This window comes from Biomphalaria glabrata, chromosome 8 (assembly GCF_947242115.1).
Source record: "Biomphalaria glabrata chromosome 8, xgBioGlab47.1, whole genome shotgun sequence".
Taxonomy (NCBI): Eukaryota; Metazoa; Mollusca; class Gastropoda; family Planorbidae; genus Biomphalaria; species Biomphalaria glabrata.
The window spans coordinates 46,727,634-46,735,843 of NC_074718.1; positions in this window are offsets into that span (position 1 = coordinate 46,727,634).

Here is an 8,210-nt window from a genome sequence, read left to right on the forward strand (position 1 = left end):
ATATGTACCGGAAGCTCAAAATTGGAACCAGTGAAATCTGCCTAAGTGGAATGTCACCAGAGAATGTCCTTCAAAACTGTTCTCTTTACCATGAGGCCTGTACAAGACACTGACCTCAAAACACCCCAATAGAAAGAAAACTATATGGAGAGATCCCTGATTAAAACCACTGCTCAGTTGATATAAAAATATTGGTTAAGTCATCTGAATGCTCCAGCATAAAAATAAGAACGAGGAAGAAGAAGATGATTCAGATGATCCTTCAAAAAAGCCAAGAAAGGTTTTAAAAGATTTTTTAGCCTTTAAAAAAAACAACTACTGATCAAATACTTTTACATTAAGGTAGTAAAGTAAAACAAACAAGAAAAATGAGCCTTACCTGAGCTATGTAAAATGATGCCAAAAGATCAGAAAGTCTTACTGTGCTTATAAGCTGAAAATCAAACAAATATTTTAAGATAATCTTAAATGTAGCAATTGACTTTGTATAAGTATGGGTTGAAATGACACTAGAGACGTGGGACAGGTTTTATTCAGTAGGCTAGGCTCTATCATTTTCAATTATTCTAAGAATATTTTTTTTTCCTTTTTCAAAACCCATCATGAATTGGACAGGTGAACATCAGGGCTCTGTTGAAGCACATTATAAAAGAAACTTATTTATCTGAAATAGGGAGCTAGCCTTTCCTGAGCTAGCCAGGAAAACCAGTGACTTGGCAGAATTTAAGTCATTGGTTAATTTGCATGACTACATGCATGACGCGTAGGACGTAATCATGTTCTTTTTTGAAGTAACGTCTGTATTATATAAGATAAGATAGGGAGGCTTTGTGCTTAGTTGAAATGCACCTGTACCAGAACAAATAACAATTTTTAAAACCAATTAAAACAAAAATGTTGTTTTTTTAGTACTTTTCATAAATATAATCTTTTTTTTTTTCAAACATAGTTGGGTTCTTTGGGTAGATTAATTTAAATTGTGGGAGAGGTACTATTACTTCATGGTGTAGTAAATGACATATTGATTAATTATTTTGTCATGAGTGTGCTAACAATTAAGGCAAATGAGAAGCAACCTTTTTTTTTTAAAACTTAATTAAAAGAAAAAAAAAACTTACTGTAAATCAATTAAAATGACACCTTAGGTCCCTCAAATTCAATCCCATCAAAACTGTAGAAGAGAGATGTTTCACAATTATTAAGTTATTGGAGCAGCTAATAGAACAATATAATCTCATTGACCCATACAAATGTTATTTAATCAAACACTTTTTGATAATTTGATAAAACACTCATTTTTTTTTATTAGAAAAAAAAAAATTTTGTCCCATAATAAAAACTGTTGATAGAAAAAAATTAACAATTTGGTTTTAACCCAATATCTGTAGACTCTAATAGTAGTACTAAAAGAATTACTTGTCTAAATGTTCAATATTCTAAGACAACTTTGTAATTCCAACATATAAGACACAAAGTATTTTGAAACCCCACTGTTTTGAAAATACATTTGATCTGAGTGAGATAAAGGGAAGTGAGACTACACAGACAAATCAATCATCTTTTCTTTTTAAATAATTTACTTTCCATTTTAATTCTTGGAATTATATATAAAAAAAAATGGGAGAATAATAATTGTAACAGTAGTTTTGATACATTTGTGTTTTATTTGAAGAGTTAAAAAAACAGTACTGAGAAACTTGAAACAAAAATGTACAAACTTAAAACAAAGCGTGTAAATGTAAAGTAAGAACTATTTTTTTTTAAACTCATACCTGAATTTCAGCAGGGCGGTAATACTTTCTATTTTTGTCCTCTACAGCTGTTTTGTACCTATCTCTAGGAAAATGTTTGATACCAAAGTTGCCTTTAACTTGCGAATGACCTTCTCAATTGTTTTCATTCTAACATTATCTTCATTTACGGCTAATGCAGGCCAACTTACGGAGAGGCATCAGTGTTCTGCGATACAAAAAAAAAAAAAAGTCATTTAGAAAAGTTCAAGGATACAAGAGTATGCAAATATCAAGATCCAGGATTCTTACACATTTAAAGTTCACAAGATTAGGTTTTGAGGAATATACATGGCAGCAGAGTAGTGAAGTGCTTGGTTTTCTGATGAAACTGACTAGATCTCACATTATGCCATTCTTCTTCTTCTTCTAGCCAGCTTTATTGCTGCTGAGCTGTGAGCTCTTTTGCAGACTGTGCCAAGGAAAAAAAGTGTGCTGTTTTCTTCAGTTGTTCAGCACTGCCGTACAGGGTGTTGGTTATGTTGGGCTGTAGTGGAAGTAGGGTCTGCCTAAGGTGGATTAGGGAGGGGCATTCAAAGAGGATATGGTTTACAGTTTCAAAGGGGTGGGCGCAATGTCTGCAAAGGGGTAGTTGTGTGGAGTTTATTTTGTTCAGGTGGTAATTTAATAGTGGTGCGTGTCCTGTTCTTAGTTGGAAGATTGTAGATTGTTCTTTGCGGGGGAGGAAGTTAATACTGTCCAGTTTGTTAGGCGTAGTCATTTCTCTGTACATGGCTCTGCCTGTGTTTCCTGATGCCCATGATGCCAATGTGTCCAGGGATCCACTGTAGTGTGATATTGATATTTAATTTTGATATCATCTGGTGGATTATCACAATGAGTGTTGTCAACTCTCTTGGGCTGTTTAAGGTGCTGTTGTTAAGTGCTTGCAGAGTAGATTGGGAGTCTGTAAAGACAACAATATCTGATGGTGGTTGCACTCCTTCATATAATTTGTTTTCCACTGTCTGAAGTGCTATGGTAATTGCCTCAATTTCGGCTTGGAAGTTTGAGCAGTAATCACCATAGGGTGCGCTTATCTCAAAGTGTTTATTTTTAGGGAAGACCAGGAAGGCACCAAGACCAGCATTGATGGTAGCTTTGAAAGCCGATCCGTCTGTATAAATATGGATAGCTGTTTTTTGATAGCTTTCGATTGTTTCAAGCGTGCCTACTTTGAGCTCCAGTGGATTTGATTCTTTTGTTAAGGTGTTATTTAGTAAATGTGTTTTGATGGTTGGTTGTTTGTAGTTTAGTCCGGGTGTAATGTTTGAAAACCTGGTAATTTTTTCTCTGTTATTGGGTAGGTGGTGTTTTAGGGCTAGTTCGTCAGTAAGTTGGATCAGAGTCCTTTGCTTTTTTTTGGTTGTTTTTCCTATTTCTCTGTGTTAGTAATTTATTTGGATGATCGTCCTCCAACTTTCTGTATCTCTCAATAGCTTCTAATGCTGCTCTGATGTACCTTAACTTAAGAGGTTCAATATTGGAGTCTATTTCACAGGCTGCTGTGGGAGTAGTTCTCATACCTCCACTAATTAACTGCAAGGCTTGGTTTTGGATTGTATCTAATGATGATTGATAGGTTTTGTTGGCAGCTACTTGTATGGAGAGACAGTTATCCATTACAGATCTGACATATCCAGTGTATAACTGTCTTAAGGTTTTCTTTTCAGCTCCCCAGGATGTTCCTGCTAAGTGTTTTATTATGTTTAATCTTTGTGATGCCTTTTCTTTTAAATCTGCCATAAAGTGTTTTAGAGACAGTCTTTGGTCTAGTTTTACACCAAGATATGTTGGATTTTCTTCTTTATTTATTGGCTGAGAGTCTATTTTTAGGATGTAGTTTCTTTTTGCTGTTTTGTTGCTGTGGCTAAAGATTGAATAAACTGACTTTTCTTTGTTTATTTCCATTTTCCATAATTTTGAATATGTTGTGAGGGCTCTATTTAGTTTGGATCTAGTCAGCACTGGAAATTTCTCTGTAGTCCAAATTAAAAGGTCGTCTGCATAAAGTGCCTTATTGACCGAAATGAGGTCCGGGAGGTCATTCATGAAGATTAGAAAGAGAGTGCAGCTAAGGGCTGAACCTTGTGGTAGTCCTTCTTCCAAACTTTTTTTACTAGAGATGGCACCTTCAAATTGGGTTTGGATGGTTCTGTTTTTTAAGAATGCCCTGATCCAGCTGTACATTTTTCCATGGATGCCCATTTTTTTCATCTTCAAAAATAGACCTTTTCTCCACACTCTATCATAGGCTTGCTGCAAATCTATAAATACTTCTGTAGTGTTCCAAAGGACTGTCAATGCCGGTGGTGAAAGTGGGGATAAGCACCCACTTTCCAAGAAATGCTCCCATGGCTTGCGTCTCTAAATGCCTCTGACAGTCAAATCCAGCTCCTGGCCTTCACGTGTGATTTTCTCAAAAATCCGGCGGAACCTGTTCTTACAAACTGACAGGAGAAGGGATGAAAGGCGGAACACTGGCACCTCAAAACCAGTTTAGCTTCGTGTTGATGGGGCACGTCAGCCTAAATAACGCAACCCATCTAGGAGAAGGAAAACTCTGACTCCAAACCTCCACTCTGTGGTGATACTCCCCCGTGTGGGTATCAGGGCTTGGAAATGACCAAGAGAAATAAATAACCCCACTGCCTTTCCACTTGCATTTCACTAAGTGAATAATAGTGGACCTTCCCCCCTCTAGGTGCTTTTTGACAGAGGTCTGGATTGCACTACACCAGACGGAGGTCCTTGTCTCACTACATTCTAATACTAGACATAAACCCATCATGAAGTGTTTTTTTTTCTAAATCTGGTGAATGTGATATCGTGAAGGGGCCTGGATCCAGGATGTGACGATTCCACAGAGCATACCCAGGGCACAGTCCACTTTAAGCTTTCTACTGCAGAAAAGTTCCATTTGGAGAGCTCTATGGATGGCGGAGAATGGACCATTGGCCAACCCCACCTTGTCCCATGGATATTCCGGTTACAGTCTTCAGACCTAGATTTTTCCTTTTATGTCAGTATTGGAGAAAATTGCCAAGACCGAAAACTCCCTTAAAATGCGGGGACTATATATTTATATATTTTAAAAAAGCCTGAGGAAACACCCAGCCTACACTAAATGCCAAGGAATTTAACGAAATCCATACGAGCTCAGACGTCGCCTCGTAAAAGGTCTGCGCATGGCAGTTTCTTCCAGGACTGCCTGTGATAAGTCAGCTACTGGAAATAAAAAACAGACTAGCAGCAAACACCTAAACCTTTTGCAACTCAACATCTTAGGCCAACAAAACAAGACAACAGAACTCCAACACATACTCAAGAAGCATGATATACACATAGCGCTATTACAAGAAACATTACTGCCCAAGAAAAAAATAAACATCACAGGCAACACACAGTACAGATGCCTTTGCACCAAATGTCAGGGAATTATGACCCTCATAAGAAACAACACACAAGCCACAGTAAAACAAATACAGAACACTACAGATATCGACATGCAGGAAATACTTCTATGGAGAGGAGGAACAACATCAAAAACTACTATTGCCCACCATCATCAACAGCAGAAATAGACATACAACTACCACACTACACAAGGACAATAATAGCTGGCGACTTCAATGCACACACACCTTCCCTAGGCTACCCACACTACAACAAGCGTGGCAAAGAAATAGAGGATGTAACAAATGCCTCTAACCTACACCTTCTGCAAAACAAAACTACACCTCCAACTTTCCTCCACAGAGCACACAACACAACTAGCAGACCTGACCTAACTTTTATCTCTACAGACATTACCGACTCTTCTAAAATAACAGTACTTGAAGTAGGGGTGCACCGGATAGTACTTTTTGATATCCGTCCGGAGCCGGATATGACCGGATAGTAAAATTTGATATTCGGCCGGGGCCGGAGCTGAATACCTAAGTGTCTTGTAAATAGCTTGTATTGCTGAGCATTTTATGAAACTGTTAAATAACATACCTATATTTGTTGGTATTATTTTTTTTCCTTTTATATACCTTATTGTTTTAAACTCTGTTACTGATTGATTTATTCAAGCTTAACAGTATTTATAAACAAAAATTAATCTGTGTAGCATGTACGAGGCCACCAACCATAAAGGCTGTGTGTTGGAGGGTCAATGTAAAATATGTTAGTATATATTTAACTAGGTACTAATGTAAATCTCTCATCTGGCTTGTATGGTGGTTGGATGTAGGCTATGTGTTCAAGAATTTCTGACCAACAACTGGTCATCAGACTTGTAATTTTAAGTCCAAAGACTGCTTCTGGTTCTGGCTTCAAGGGATTAATACTGATAGCTGCTAGTTAATAGTTGGAATCTGAAGCGCAGTAGTTCATATATTTATTAATCCATTTGCGGCAAACGATATTTTATTAACAGCAGGAACATCTATTATACCTACTCATAGCCTGAGCCTTAAATGTTGCGAAGCATAGATTTAATTGTAGTCTGTAGGCCTATTATTGGTATCTATGTTTAGATCTACTGTTATATAGATCTAAGAAAATCACGAAAATCAACTATAGAAGAAAAAAAACTGATTCACACCCTCCGTACCAAAAAAAAAACATAAATAGACTCTGTGTTCGACTGATAGTAACAATCTGGTCAGATAGACTTAGTGAGCCTACACATGTAGTCCTAGTGTAGTGTGTATAGATGATTGTGTTGACCCTCATGCGTTTTTGTTCTTGGGCATACGCAACAGTGTTTAGTGTGCAGGCGAAAAAAGATAACACATTGGCATGGTCAGTCAAGCATATAGATAAATTATATCTGTACCTTAGTTACAGAGGTCAAGTGTTTCTTAACATTCCAGCATATTTTTTCTTTGTTTGCTAGATCTAATTGTGGTGCTTTAGATCAATTTATTTTCTGTGATGTTAAATGTTACTGTAAGTTTTCCTTAATATATTAAGTCAATAGATTAAAACAATGATATTAGTTTTCTTTCTAAAAGTTTTAATACAAGGGGAAAAAATACATACACGCACACATGCACATATTTGTTTTATTTTATTGTGCAACGAACATGTTTTCAGCGCCCTAAATGACATTTCTCTCCAAGTAAACAAACTTAGTCTCATCATCTAGTGACCTCTAGACAGTGTCAATATTTCTCAACAATCTGCGTTAATCCATTCTGGCTTAAGAATGGTCAATGTCTATCAATACATTGTCATGGATTAAACAAATAAGAAGTTGGGGGTGATGAGTCTCTTTAGCCTTCCCTTTAAAGATAACCCTGGTCAGTGTCTGTTTGGCTTGTAGTCCAGCCTCCTAATTGAGACTTAAAGTAAACAAACTTATTGTCCCGGCCAATAGTATAAATGGTGTGGCTTGTGTTCCAGACCCTTGATTGACAACTTATCTCATAATAAACAAACTCATACCAGATTAACCTTATAGAGATTTGGCTTGTATTCCCGCCCCTAATAAAAATTCTACTCCAAGTAAACAAACTCAGTTCCCTCATAAGATGTGACCTCTGGAAAGTGTCAACACGTTGACATCTGGCTTAATGTGGTCAGCTGCCTATCTGTGAACTCAATGTTATGGACTAAACAAACAAAATGAGGTGGGGGTTGCTCATCTCTACCTCTGGAGATATACTCGCACATCTAGACAATCAGCTTGACACAGTTAAGAAATATTACATGGTTACTAGACCACTCAAAGGTCAAGACAAGCTTTTAAAGTGTGCCAGACATCACTGCTACGTATGTAATACGAATTTATAATGTAAAGTCTAGTCCACCACCCAATATCAAACCTAGTTCCCTCGTGTGACCTCTAGAGAGTGCTTACGTCCATCGTATCTGACTTGGGTTCACCTGTCAATCAATGAACTCAATGTGATGGGCTAAACAAATAAAAGGGGGAGGGAGATGTTCATCTAGAAATATACCTGGTTACCTTAGAGGTGTGGCTCTTGTAGTCCAGCCCCCCCCCCCCCCAATAAAGATTAACTACTAAGTAAACAAACTCAGTTCCCTCGAAAGGTGTGACCACTAGAGAGTGTCAATACGCTGACATTAAACCTACGTCCATCGTATTTAACTTGTGGTCACCTGCCTATAAAAAAAAACTCAATGTGATGGACTAAAGGGGTGGGAGTTGTTCATCTCTACCTCTGGAGATATACCCGCACAGCTAGACAGACGTCTGGTCAGCATGACATAGTCAAGGAATGTAGCATTTTAACATGTTAACTAACTTACTCAAAGGTCAAGACAAATTGAAAAAAGTGCCAGCCATTGCTGCTCTGTATGTAAAGCGCATTTATGATGTAAAGTTTCATCTCTATTTATATTAAGTTATTAACATGCCTTGTCTTTATAACAAACGATATTTGGTGCATATGCATAATGGCTCTA